Here is a 14,444-nt window from a genome sequence, read left to right as displayed (position 1 = left end):
ATTGTGTAATATGAATATATACACGGAGGCAGAGTCGGGCTAGCGGCCGCACACACCAGCGCTCTCTCTCTCCCCACAATTCGACAATAATGACAACAACACGAACGACTTGCCGGGCTAGAAGTGGACAGCCGCGTGCGAATCGGAGCACCGAATCACTTTATATTTTATAAGGATACCCGCACCAGCAAAGGAATTACTAGATGGAGGGGGGGGGAGGGGGGCTTGAGGCTGTGGTGGCTATCTTACAAGTGGAGGAGGACCTTGCCACTTATACGGTGTTAGTTGAGGGTGAGGTAAGTCTTGTCTTGGGCGGAGGGGGGCTTGAGGCTGTGGTGGCTATCTTACAAGTGGAGGAGGACCTTGCCACTTATACGGTGTTAGTGGAGGGTGAGGTAAGTCTTGTCTTGGGCGGAGGAGGAGGGAAGGTCTGACGGCCGAGCGGGAGAAGGGTAGTGTAGTGACTTAGCGAGGTGGTTTGTGTGTGTGTGTGTGTGTGTGTGTGTGTGTGTGTAGGGAGCGGAGAAACAGAAAGAGGAGAGAGAGAGAGAGGGAGGAGCAGCTGAACAGATGAGGGAAAAAGAGAAAAGAGGGGTTGGCGTGGGGTCGTGGAAGAAAGCATATACAAATAGAATTTTTGGAATAACAGTTCATAGTGAGACTGTAGTAATACACACACACACACACACACACACACACACACACACACACACACACACACACACACACACACCGGCTGTCCTACAACAAAAATACATCACTTCATGACACGTGGTGAGGGGGGGAGGGAGGAGAGGAAGAGGAGGGAAGGGAAGGGGGAGGAGGAAAGGGGAAGGGGGAGGAGGGGAGGAGTGAGTGCAAAAGCAATATAAAAATGTAACATATCTGTTGAGAAGTAACGTCATGAATGAATGGATAGAAGAAGGGACAGAGCTAGTAGGCTGAGAGATAGATGGATAGGAGTAGCAAGAAGGATTAGGCCATCAGACTGATAGATGGATAGCAGGTAAACACAGGATAGATGGAGAAGCAGCGGGAAGAAGGATAGAGTTAACGGGAAGGATGGCTAGCGGGGAGAAGGATAGTTAATGGGGAAGGGATAGTTATTGGGGAGAAGGATAGTTGATGGGGAAGAAGGATAGTTTTGGGGAGAAGGATAGTTGATGGGGAAGGATAGTTGTGGGGAGGAGGTGGCGGAGAGAAGAAGGATGGTTAGTGGGGAGAAGAGATAGTTAGTGGGGAGAAGGATAGTATAGCGGGGGAGAAGGATAGTTGATCGGGGAAGGATAGGTATATGGCGGGGGAAGGATAGTTAGCAGGGAGGAAGGATGATTGTGTGAGAAGGATAGTTGGCGGGGAGAAGGATAGTTAGCGGGGAGAAGGATAGTTAGCGGGTGAAGGATAGAAGTTAGCAGGAGAGAGTGGTTGCGGGAGAAGGATAGTTAGTGGGAGGAGGATAGGTATAACGGGGGAGAGGATAGTTAGTGGGGAAAGGATAGGAATAGCAGGGAGAAGACTAGTTAGCGGGGAGAAGGATAGAGTTAGCGGGGAGAAGGATAGTTAGTGGGGAGGAGGATAGGTATAGCGGGGGAGAAGGATAGTTATGGGGGAAAGGATAGTTAGCGGGTAGAAGGATAGAGTTGGCGTGGGAAGGATGGTTAGCGTGGAGAAGGATAGTTAGCGGGGAAGGATAGTTAGCGGGAGAAGGATGGTTGGCGGGTAGAAGGATAGAGTTAGCGTGGAGAGGATAGTTGGCGGGGGAGAAGGATAGTTGCGGTGAAGGATAGAGTTAGCGGGGAGAATGATAGGTTAGCGGGGAAGGATGGTTAGTGGGGATAGATATGGCGGGGAGAAGGATAGTTGGGGAAAGATAGTTAGCGGTAGAGGGATGGAGTTGGCGTGGAAAGGATAGTTGGCGGAGAAGGATGGTTGGGGAGAAGGATAGAGTTAGCGGGGAGAAGGGATAGTTAGCGGGAGAAAGGATAGGTGGCAGGGGGTGTTGTAGCGGGGAGAAGGATAGTTAGCGGAAGGATGGGTGTGGGGGAGAAGGATAGTTAGCAGGGAGAAGGATAGTTAGCAGGGAGAAGGATAAGTTAGCGGGGAGAAGGATAGTTAGCGGGAGAAGGATAGTTAGCCAGGGAGGAAGGATGGGAGCTTGAAGAGAGGAGGATAAATGATGAGAGACAGAGGGATAGAGAAATGAGTGAAGAAAGTAGAATGATGGGAGAAGAGAAGAAGGAAGGGTGAGAGAAGAGAGAAAGGGTGAGAGAATAGGCGATAGAAGGGAGAGAAGAAGAGAAGGAAGGGTTGAAAGAGAGAGAGGAAGGGTGAGAGAAGAAGAGAGAAGGAAGGGTGAGAGAATGTGGGGGGAGGAGATGGGGCTGTGGGAAAGAGATAGGAAAGAGGAAGGATGGGAGAGACAGAGAAGAAGAAGAATAAGAAGAAAGAAGGAGGTGGATGGCGATAAATGATGAGTGATAATGAATAATGAGAATATGAAAAAATAAAGAAAAAGGAAGGAATGAAAGTTAGAAGAGGAAAATATAAGAAATGAAGAAGGAAGAGGGAAAAGAAAAAGGAGAGAATAGAAGGAAGTGATAGACGAAGAGGAAGAATAAGAGGAAGAGAATAATAATAATAGAAAGAGGGAGAATATGTGAAGGAGGAGGAGTAGGAGGAGGAGGAGGAGGAGGAGGAGGAGGAGGAGCGGTGGTCGCGCGACTCTTCAGTGTTATCGATCGTGTGGCCTCTGGTCAGCTGTGGCGACGATGTTGGTCCTACCGCCCACCAGCACCCCGCCACCCACCAACCGCCCATCGCACCTATCCGCCACCCATTCCCTGTTTACCTTTGGTCAGCTGTGGCGACGGTGTTAGTCCTACCGCCCACCAGCTCCACCCGCCCACCCGCACCTGCCGCCCACCACCGCCACCCATTCCCGCCCATTTTATGGTCAGCTGTGGCGACGATGTTGGCTACTACACAACCCACCGCCACCCACCCTGTAATCACTGCACCACCCAAGCTGCCTACACCCCTCACCGCCCATCCATCCACCTATCCTCTGGTCAGCTGTTGTTCTACCCACCGCCGCCCACACCCATCTTTTTCACCTATACATTAGCCAACACAATCAGTAACAGTCAACGGGCCAGTCAGTAACAGTCAACGGCCAGTCAGTAACAGTCAGCGGACCAGTCGGTAACAGTCAACGGGCCGTCAGTAACAGTCAACGGGCAGTCAGTAACAGTCAACGGCCAGTCAGTAACAATCAACAAACCAGTCAGTAACAGTCAACGGGCCAGTCAGTAATAGTCAACGGGCCATCGGTAACAGTCAACGGACCAGTCAGTAACAGTCAACGGGCCAGTCAGTAACAGTCAACGGGCCAGTCGGTAACGATCAACAGGCCATCGGTAACAATCAACAAACCAGTCAGTATAACAGTCAACGGGCCAGCCAGTAACAGTCAACGACCAGTCAGTAACAGTCAACAGGACGGTCAGTAACAGTCAACGGGCCAGTCAGTAACAGTCAGCGGGCCAGTCAGTAACAGTTAACGGGGCAGTCGGTAACAGTTAACGGGCAGTTAGTAACGATTAACGGGCCAGTCAGTAACAGTCAGCGGCTCAGTTAGTAACAGTCAGCGGTCCAGTCAGTAAGTCAGCGGTCCAGTCAGTAAGTCAGCGGGTCGGTCAGTAACACTCAGCGGGTCAATCAGTCAGTAACACTCAACGAGCCAGTCAGTAACAATCAGGCGGGGCGGGTGGGGCGGGGCAGTGGGGCAGGGGCAGGGCAGGGGGGCGGGTGGGGCGGGGCGGGCGGGCGGCACCACCTGAGGGCCGCCCACCTGACACTCCATAATATACCTGAGTGGCACCTGCACCCGAGCCCTTGTTACCTGCCGCCACCTCCACCACCTGAGTGCCACCCCTGTTTCCCCTACCACCCTGAGTACCACCCTGTTTCCCCACCTGGTGCCACCTTGTTTTCCCTACCACCCTGAGTGCCACCCCTGTTTCCCTACACCTGAGTACCTGTTTCACCCCTGAGTGCCACCCCCTGTTTCCCCAGCCACCCTGAGTGCCACCCCTTGTTCACCCTCACCCACCACTTAAGCGTCACTCCTTCCACTCGGGCTTACTAAAGGAAAGGAGACGAGGAGGGGGAGAAGAGGCAGGAAGGGGTAAAAAGATGGGAGAGAGGGCAGTGAGGAGACAGAAGGAAGGGGAAGGGGAAGGGAGGGGGAAGGTGGGAGGGGAGGGAGGAAGATGGGAGGGATGGGGGAGGAATAGTGAAAGGGAAAATTTGGGTTGATAGTGGTGGGGGTCAGTGGCACGGCAGAACACTTAGTGACTACGAGTATTCTGGTGGGGAGGAGGACGAGAATAAGGAGGAGGAAGAGGAACACGGTGTGGTGCGGGAGGAGGAGGAGGAGGAACACGGTGTGGTGCGGGAGGAGGAGGAGGAGGAACACGGTGTGGTGCGGGAGGAGGAAGAACGCGGTGTGTTACGGCAAAATTGACAAATCAATCATTATTGTACAAATCTTAATTAAATAATCTTACTCACTCATAATTCTACATAGCAGAATCACCAAGGTAAACATCCCAGGTTACGACAGCCACGTATGACAACAAAACCCTTGCTGGCTCTTGCGAAAGTAATCGACCTTCCACCTCATCTCATATTGTAACTTTAGTAAATGAACGCCTCATGAATGGACTTTTATTGTTAAATCAAATATTTAAAGGAATGATATCATCTATCTCTCTGTCAACTGATACGTTTGTCCTGCTTTATCTCCTTGTGTGTTTGTGTTGGGTAATGCTACCACCTCGTGACAACAGGTTTCGTGAACTTAGCGATATACTTTTTAAAAAGCATTTGAAAATCTCCCGCCATATGAGGTGTTAGTTACCATTTCTATATGTACTCGCTATCATGAATATACTCCGAATATCTGAAGTGCGAGGATCATCCATCATCTACTATAAATGTATGCAATTTCAACAAACTCTTAGTAAAGTTTACCTTAGAGTTTAAATAATAAGTAAAAATCGGTCACAAAGAATAGGCAACACCGGCACGCGCAGCCGGAGAGGCTCGTGCCGCCCGAGTTACCAGTTGGTGTTTATTATGGTTATTTTGTAGGTCTAACTTAAGTAATTTATGGGCGTTGTTGTTGTTAATGTGAGTATTTGGTAGTGTTACAATTACCATAACCACCCACAGTGCTGTTAGTACTACAATTATCACAACTAATATCCCCGTTACCACCATCACAACCATCCATGGTACTACTACTACTCCCGTTACCATCGCCACCATAACCATCCATGGTACTACCAATAATCCCGTTACCACCACAACCATCCTTAGTGCTACCATAACTCCGTTACCTCCGCTACCACCACCACAACTATCCATAGTGCTACCATAGTGTTACCACTACCTCCGTTACCAACATCACAACCACCCATGGTGCTGTTACAACTACCATTATCACTGTTAATACCATCGTTAACGTTACCACAACCATTCATAGTGTGTTATTACCACTATTACTACTACTACTACCTCAATTACCACCACAATAACCATTCATAGTGTTGCTACTAACTTTATCATCACCATTACCATCATCCACACACACACACACACACACACACACACACACACACACACACACACACTTGTTAATTGCACCAGGAAGAAGCTAATTACCTTTACGAATCTGTTGCCACTAATGATCTGTAATACCTGGCTCATACACCTGTTGTACCCACTCCTCCCCACACCTGTTGTAGCTCCTCCTTCCCACACCTGTTGTAGCTCCTCCTTCCCACACCTGTTGTAGCTCTTCCTTCCCACACCTGTTGTACCCACTCCTCCCCACACCTCTGTTGTAGCTCTTCCTTCCCATACCTGTTGTACCCACTCCTTCCCACACCTGTTGTAGCTCCTCCTTCCCACACCTGTTGTACCCACTACTCCTCACAACTGCTAGTATGGTATCACACAGCACCCCTGTTACTGCCAATGGTGCCATAATCAAGCTATTAATATTGGTGGCACATACCTGTTATGACCGCCAGTGCCACACACCTGTCATAACAAACAGTGCCACACACCTGTTATGACCTTCAGTGCCACACACATGTCACGACCAACAGTACCGCATACCTGTTATGACCTTCAGTGCCACACACCTGTCATAACCAACAGTGCCACATACCTGTTATGACCGTCAGTGCCACACACCTGTCATAACAAACAGTGCCACACACCTGTTATGACCTTCAGTGCCACACACATGTCACGACCAACAGTACCACATACCTGTTATGACCTTCAGTGCCACACACCTGTCATAACCAAGAGTACCACATACCTGTTATGACCTTCAGTGCCACACACCTGTCATGACCAACAGTGCCACACACCTGTCAAGCCCAATAGTGCTACATACCTGTTATGAATAACAGTGCCACGCACTTGCCATGACACATACATACATATATACATACATAAATACATACATACATATATACATACATACATACACAAAGGTAGAATTAAGAGCTAGTACTGTCTTCAATAACACTATACCGTGGCAATGTAGTCAATGGCGGTCAGGCACAATTGCGAATTACTTAAACACTTTACTATAACACAAACCTCCACTAAACACGTTACTTAGATACCTTACACGACTTTACATATCCACTACAAACGCTACTTAAATGAGACACATCCACTACACATGCTACTTCAATATTTCACGACACTTTACTGCATCAGTCAATGGAAAGAAATCGTATCTTTTCACCACTGCTTTCATGTGTGGAAGCGGTAAGAACACTTCAAGTTCTTATTCATGCACTTAAGAGTATACTGGTAGAGTGTATATTGACGCACTTACTCAGTAAACGTCAAGTTAGTCGCTTAAGTGCATAGTGCGTTACAGCAATGAGTTCCTAAGTAGTTACTTCAAATTTCAACCTTCTGTATTACGTTCTCTGTCATTCTCAATATTATGTGAACGGTAAGAATGATGGAAGTGAAGAGGGAGGGAGGGAGAGAGGGAGGAAACAGAGAAGAAGAACAAGAAAGACAGGGAGGAAAGAGGAAGGAAGGGGAGGGAAAGAGGGATGTAGAGAGAGCACATTGTCCCGTAAAAAGTACAATAATGTATATATTTGGCAGCCAGGTGTGTGTATGGCGATCACACACACACACAGACACACCTGAGGCACGCACAGGTATTGAGGATCAGGAAGCGGGTGTTCAGTGTGGCATCCATTGGCACTTGAAACTAATCGTCTGCCATCGTACCACCTGTCGTCTGCCATCATACGACCTACGACCTCTCACCTGTACAGTCCATCACCTGCCACCCGTCATCTAACTTTACATAGCGGTTCTTGCTACCTGTAATCAGCGGCTTCCAAGTCGTAGTTATGTTACCTGAGGTTTATACCTATACCTGTAGTTGTATCTACACGTGCACCTACACCTGTACTTATACCTGCACCTACACTTGCACTTATACCAGCACCTATACCTGCACCTACACCTGCACTTATACCAGCACCTACACCTGCACCTACACCAGCACCTACACTTATACCAGCACCTATACCTGCAACTACACCTGTACTTATACCAGCACCTACACCTGCACCTACACCTGCACCTACACCTGCACGTATACACGTGTTCCTCGGAAAACATTGTGGTGAATAGTATTGTGTTTTGTATTGTTCTTCAGTTGGTGATTAGTGTGTGTGTGTGTGTGTGTGTGTGTGACGCTACAGGTGGATAGTGGCGACCGTTGGTGTAATGGTCAACATGCTCGCCTCGCAAGCTAGCATACCTGGGTTCGATCCTCGGGCAGGGTGACACTATGGGCAAGTTTCTTTGCGCCATTTGCCTCTGTCTACCCAACAGTAATTGGGAACCTGGATGTTAATTGATTTGCGGATTGTGTTCCGAGGTAATGGTTAGCCAGTGCAGTTGGCGAGTTGTCCGGTCTTCTCGGACTATTCCTTGACACTGGGACACGCAACTCGTTAACTCAGAGTGTGGTTGTTGTGTTGGCGACAGCTTCTACACCTTAAACAAATTCACGCCTAGTTGGCCCTTGGGCCGGCCATCCTTGTTACACGAGGGGCAACCATTATTATTATTACATTAGGGTAAATGTGGGATCGGGATAATTTCCAATACTTCTCATAATAGTTCGAAAACTCAGTTTGGTGTGTATGAAGGAGTGGTCCTGGAGATAATCATTATTTTACCTTACAGAATAGCACCTAACCTAACCTAACCTAACCTAACCTAACCTAACCTAACCCAACCTGGCATGAATGCAACAGAGCATAATTTACCATGTACTGTACAAGCAATATAAGTTATAATAATGAAGATAAAAAGTTAACAGAGGTACAAGTTGGCTGAGGAGTCCATATATACTGTACAGTTACGTGAAGCGCCGTGAGGACGATAACAATTAGATCCATGTAAGTACACATGGAAGTACGATAATATATATATGATACGTACACAAAGAGCAAGGAACTCTAGAAACGTACACTTGTTGAATTACACACACACACACACACACTCACACACACACGCACGCACACACACAACTACAAATGTATACATGAAACATCGTCCACAGGTGTAAAACTAAACGACAAAACACTCAGGTTAACAGACAAAAACACCTGTATGAATCGTCACTCTATACACACATATGTATTAACATATCTTGTGTGAGAGTTCATGCATAGATCACTAAAAATATGTACACGGACAATAATAAATTCCCATAAGACTGAAACTAAATATATACACAAAGGTATACACATAAACAATAAAATATTACACATCAACTTCAACATACAATCTGTTCTATACACAGGTAAAGTTGACTATAAATACGTACGAAAATAAATTAGCAAAATAAATTAATGAAAATAAATTATATAAACATACCCACAGTTAGGAATAATTTACATACATATATACATACATACATACATACATACATACATACAGTACATACATATTCTTACACAGAAAGTCGCAATTTAAATTTACAAGTACACATAAAGCAATAATTTACATCCATGTGTACAAAATAGCTCACAATCACATGCACAGAGAAATCAATATTTTACACAGATACGTACAAGGAAAGGTAATTCACATACATACAAACTACTGTACATACATGGGAAATATTTTACATATACGGGTACACAAAAATGATAAAATATAAACGCATTTACACATAAAAATGAATAAATTACACGAACAAGTACAGATAAAACAACAATTATCACACACACGTACACATATATCAATGACTTACTGTATATACACACATACACAGTCAACCAATAATCAATGTACACACGAGTTGAAATGAGAATGGTTATATAAAACGCTGAGAGATACAACCCGGAGGTCAGGAGGTCAGGAGGTATTGAGAGTTAGGGTGAAGTATTGCCTTGGGGTAGGTTGAGATAATTTGGGCATATGGAGAGAAGGAAAGAGACCAAGTGAGTCAAGAGATGCATAAATTGAATGTAGGGGGGGAGGGAGGGAGGAGCCACGGGGAGGTAAACACAATGACATGGGGAGAGGTTGTGAAAAATGACCTCAGAGATATAAAATTCTGACGAGAGAGGCTGACCCAAGTAAATGTTGCAAATAGTGATAAATTGTGATGATGATGATGATGATGATGACTTATAAATTAAGCAAGAATAAACCCAAGCACATAGAAAGCATTTACATAAATATGCGCACAGAAAGCAACAATTTACATACACACGTACATACATAGAGAGCAATAATGTGTATACCGTATATATTTACAAAGAAAGCATTTACATAAGCACACAGGGGGATAAAAATCATATTTAAACATAAACAAAATAAATAATTTATAAACACATTTATAACAGAAATAAAAGAACTATAATTATACACTCGTAAAAATAAAGCAATAATTTACTTAAACACCCTTACAGAAATCAATGCAATATGTACACACATGTGTAGAAAGAAAGAATTACTATGAATACGTACATAGAAAGCAATAATTTACATACACACTTACATAGAAAGCAATAATTTACATACACACTCACATAGAAAGCAATAATTTACATACACACTTCCATAGAAAGCAATAATTTACATACACACTTACATAGAAAGCAATAATTTACATACACACTTACATAGAAAGCATTAATTTACATACACACTCACATAGAAAGCAATAATTTACATACACACTCACATAGAAAGCATTAATTTACATACACACTCACATAGAAAGCAATATTTTACATACACACTCACATAGGAAGCAATAATTTACATACACACTCACATAGAAAGCAATAATTTACATACACACTTACATAGAAAGCAATAATTTACATACACACTCACATAGAAAGCAATAATTTACATGGGTTAATAATTTCAGAAAGCACTAATTTACATACACACTTACACAGAAAGCAATAATTTACATAACACTGATAGAAAGTAATAATTTACACACACTTACATAGAAAGTAATAATTTACATACACACAGAAAGCACTACTTGCACACACACTTACATAGAAAGCAATAATTTACATACACACTCACATAGAAAGCATTAATTTACATACACACTCACATAGAAAGCAATAATTTACATACACACTTACATAGAAAGCATTAATTTACATACACACTTACATAGAAAGCAATAATTTACATACACACTTACATAGAAAGCAATAACTTACGTACACACTTACATAGAAAGCAATAATTTACATACACACTTACATAGAAAGCAATAATTTACATACACACTTACATAGAAAGCAATAATTTACATACACACTTACATAGAAAGCAATAACTTACGTACACACTTACATAGAAAGCAATAATTTACATACACACTTACATAGAAAGCAATAATTTACATACACACTTACATAGAAAGCAATAACTTACGTACACACTTACATAGAAAGCAATAATTTACATACACACTTACATAGAAAGCAATAATTTACATACACACTTACATAGAAAGCAATAATTTACATACACACTTACATAGAAAGCAATAACTTACGTACACACTTACATAGAAGGCAATAACTTACGTACACACTTACATAGAAAGCAATAATTTAAATACACACTTACATAGATAGCAATAATTTACATACACACTTACATATAAAGCAATAATTTACGTACACACTTACATAGAAAGCAATAACTTACGTACACACTTAGATAGAAAGCAATAACTTACGTACACACTTACATAGATAGCAATAATTTACATACACACTTACATAGAAAGCAATAATTTACGTACACACTTACATAGAAAGCAATAATTTACATACACACTTACATAGAAAGCAATAATTTACATACACACTTACATAGAAAGCAATAACTTACGTACACACTTACATAGAAAGCAATAATTTACATACACACTTACATAGAAAGCAATAACTTACGTACACACTTACATAGAAAGCAATACTCAACAAACACACTTACATAGAAAGCAATAATATACATGAACATACGTTCACAGAAAGCAATAATTTACGCACACATGTACACAAAAAGCAATAATTTACGCAAACATTCGTTCATAGAAAGCAATAATTTTCATACACACTTACATTGAAAGCAATAATTTACACACATGTACACATAAAGCAAAAATATACACACACGTGCACAGAAAGCCATAATTTACATACACACGAACACAGAAAGTGATAAATAATTTACAGACACACATGCACAGGAAGTTCTAATTTACACACACACACACGTGCATGGAAAGTAATAATTTACACTCACACGTACACAGAAAGCAATAATTCACACTCACACGTACACATAAAGCATTAATTTACACTCACACGAACACAGAAAGCAATAATTTACACACATGTACACAGAAAGCAATAATTTACACTCACATATACACAGAAAGCAATAATTTACACTCACACGAACACAGAAAGCAATAATTTATACACGCATGTACACAGAAAGCAATAATTTACACACACATGTACACAGAAAGCAATAATTTACATTCATATGTACACAGAAGGTACACTTACTCACACGAACACAGAAAGTAATAATTACACATACATGTACACAGAAAGCACACTTACACTCACACACAGAAAGTATTAATTTACACACAATATGTACACAAAAAGTAATAATTTACACTCACATGTACACAGAAAGCACACTTACACTCACACGAACACAGAAAGCACACTACACATACATAAAGCACAGAAAGCAATAATTTACAATTAATACGTACACAGAAAGCAATAATTTACACTCACATGTTTCACAGAAAGCAATACTTATTCTCACACATAGACAGAAAGCAATAATTTACAGACACACATGCACAGGAAGTTCTAATTTACACACACACACACGTGCATGGAAAGTAATAATTTACACTCACACGTACACAGAAAGCAATAATTCACACTCACACGTACACATAAAGCATTAATTTACACTCACACGAACACAGAAAGCAATAATTTACACACATGTACACAGAAAGCAATAATTTACACTCACATATACACAGAAAGCAATAATTTACACTCACACGAACACAGAAAGCAATAATTTATACACGCATGTACACAGAAAGCAATAATTTACACACACATGTACACAGAAAGCAATAATTTATTCTCACACATACACAGAAAGCGATAATTTACACTCACAGGTACACAGAAAGCATTAATTTACACTCACAGGTACACAGAAAGCATTAATTTACACTCACAGGTACACAGAAAGCAATAATTTACAAACACATGTACACAGAAAGCAATAAGCTCTTTAACACAGAGCCACATGCGGCTTTGGCGGCATTCACCCATGGAGTCAAGCATCGCTGGAACTACCTGATGCGCTCTATCCCTGATATCGGACCCCTCCTCCACCCTCTGAAAGAAGCTATCAGCGTCAATTTGATTCCCAAATTAGTGAAACACCGAACATCAAAACTCAGTTAAGCTCACGGCATACAGCACTCGCCTCCTTACCTAAGGGTGACTGGTTCACTGTATGCATTCGTACACCGCACCCCTCATAATGCAAGTACATGCACAAAAATACAATCTTAGCACTGCATACACACATATACACAACGAATATATTATACACATACATTAAATTATATATCAATGCACACTAAACAATAATCTATCTATACACACTAAACTAAACACGATCTATACACACTAAACTAGACACTATTTGTACACATTAAAATATACACTAAACATTATAGTATCCACAGAAACAGACTAAACAGTACATTATACACAAACATACACAGAGATCATTATATTTAAAACTAACATTTACTGTATTAACAATAAATTCTAAGCAAAACATATACAGAACAATAAATGTTTACATGTACGTATATTCTTTAAACACAATTCTATATAAACACACACACAATAATAATAATAATACATTGTCAGTACCTTTTCAAAAAACGTTCATTATTATTAATTATTATTATATGCACGTCAGTAATATAATTTTTGGAGACGAACAAAAATATCAACAATATATAGAAGCGAACTGTGTACCTGTAATTATTGGATGGGCTTCTTCACCTGTCACCTTTACCTCCTTCCCTTCCTCCCTCTCACCTGTCACCTTCACTTGCCTCTCATTTTCTCCCTTCCTCCCTCTCACCTGTCCTCTTCACCTCCCTCCCTCTCTCTCATTCACCTTCACCTACCTCTCCCCCACCTGTGCCTTCCCTCCACCACTCATCCCTTGGTAGAGAGAGGAGGACCATCTCCCCATTCTCATCCCCTCTTGTCCCCTCTCTTTCCTCCTTCCCCTCTCCCCAACAACCCCGTTCATTCTCCTTTATAACCCTCTTTTATCTCCCTCTCCTCCTCCTTTCTCTCCCTCACCCCCCGACAATCACCTCCCCTGTCAGCTTCCCTCATCCTCTGTCCCTCCCCTCTCCCATGGTCTGTCCCTTCCCTGTCCCATCCTCTCCTCATTCCTCTCGCCTACCCCCACCATCACTCTTCCCCTCTTCCTCCTCTCATCACACTCCTTCCCCTCATCACTTCCCCTTACTCCTAGCCCCCTCCCCCCACCCCCCGGCACCATGGTGACGCCTGGGAGTGGTGGAGGCAGGAGATGTATTAGAGGCACTCCGTCTTGTGGTAATTTAGACCGAGACTGAGATAGTGTGAGGGAAGGAGAGGGGGAAGGGGAAGGTCAGAGGAAGGGGAATGAGTAGAGGGAAGGTTAGAGGGAAGGAGGGGAAGGGATGTAAGGAAATG

At 42.7% G+C, this 14,444-nt stretch overlaps 1 protein-coding gene across 6 annotated transcripts in view; it reads right to left on the bottom strand.

Moving 5' to 3' along the window:
- The window catches only part of LOC121859818 (homeobox protein prospero-like), a 225,980-nt gene that overhangs the window by 35,920 nt on the left and 175,616 nt on the right, over nucleotides 1–14,444 (bottom strand). The gene's annotated exons all lie outside the window — the stretch shown is intronic.

The sequence above is a fragment of the Homarus americanus genome, unplaced genomic scaffold (assembly GCF_018991925.1).
Source record: "Homarus americanus isolate GMGI-L3 unplaced genomic scaffold, GMGI_Hamer_2.0 scaffold30161, whole genome shotgun sequence".
NCBI classification, from domain to species: domain Eukaryota; kingdom Metazoa; phylum Arthropoda; class Malacostraca; order Decapoda; family Nephropidae; genus Homarus; species Homarus americanus.
The sequence above is the reverse complement of the archived record's forward strand: the minus strand, read 5'-3'. Positions and strand labels throughout refer to the sequence as shown.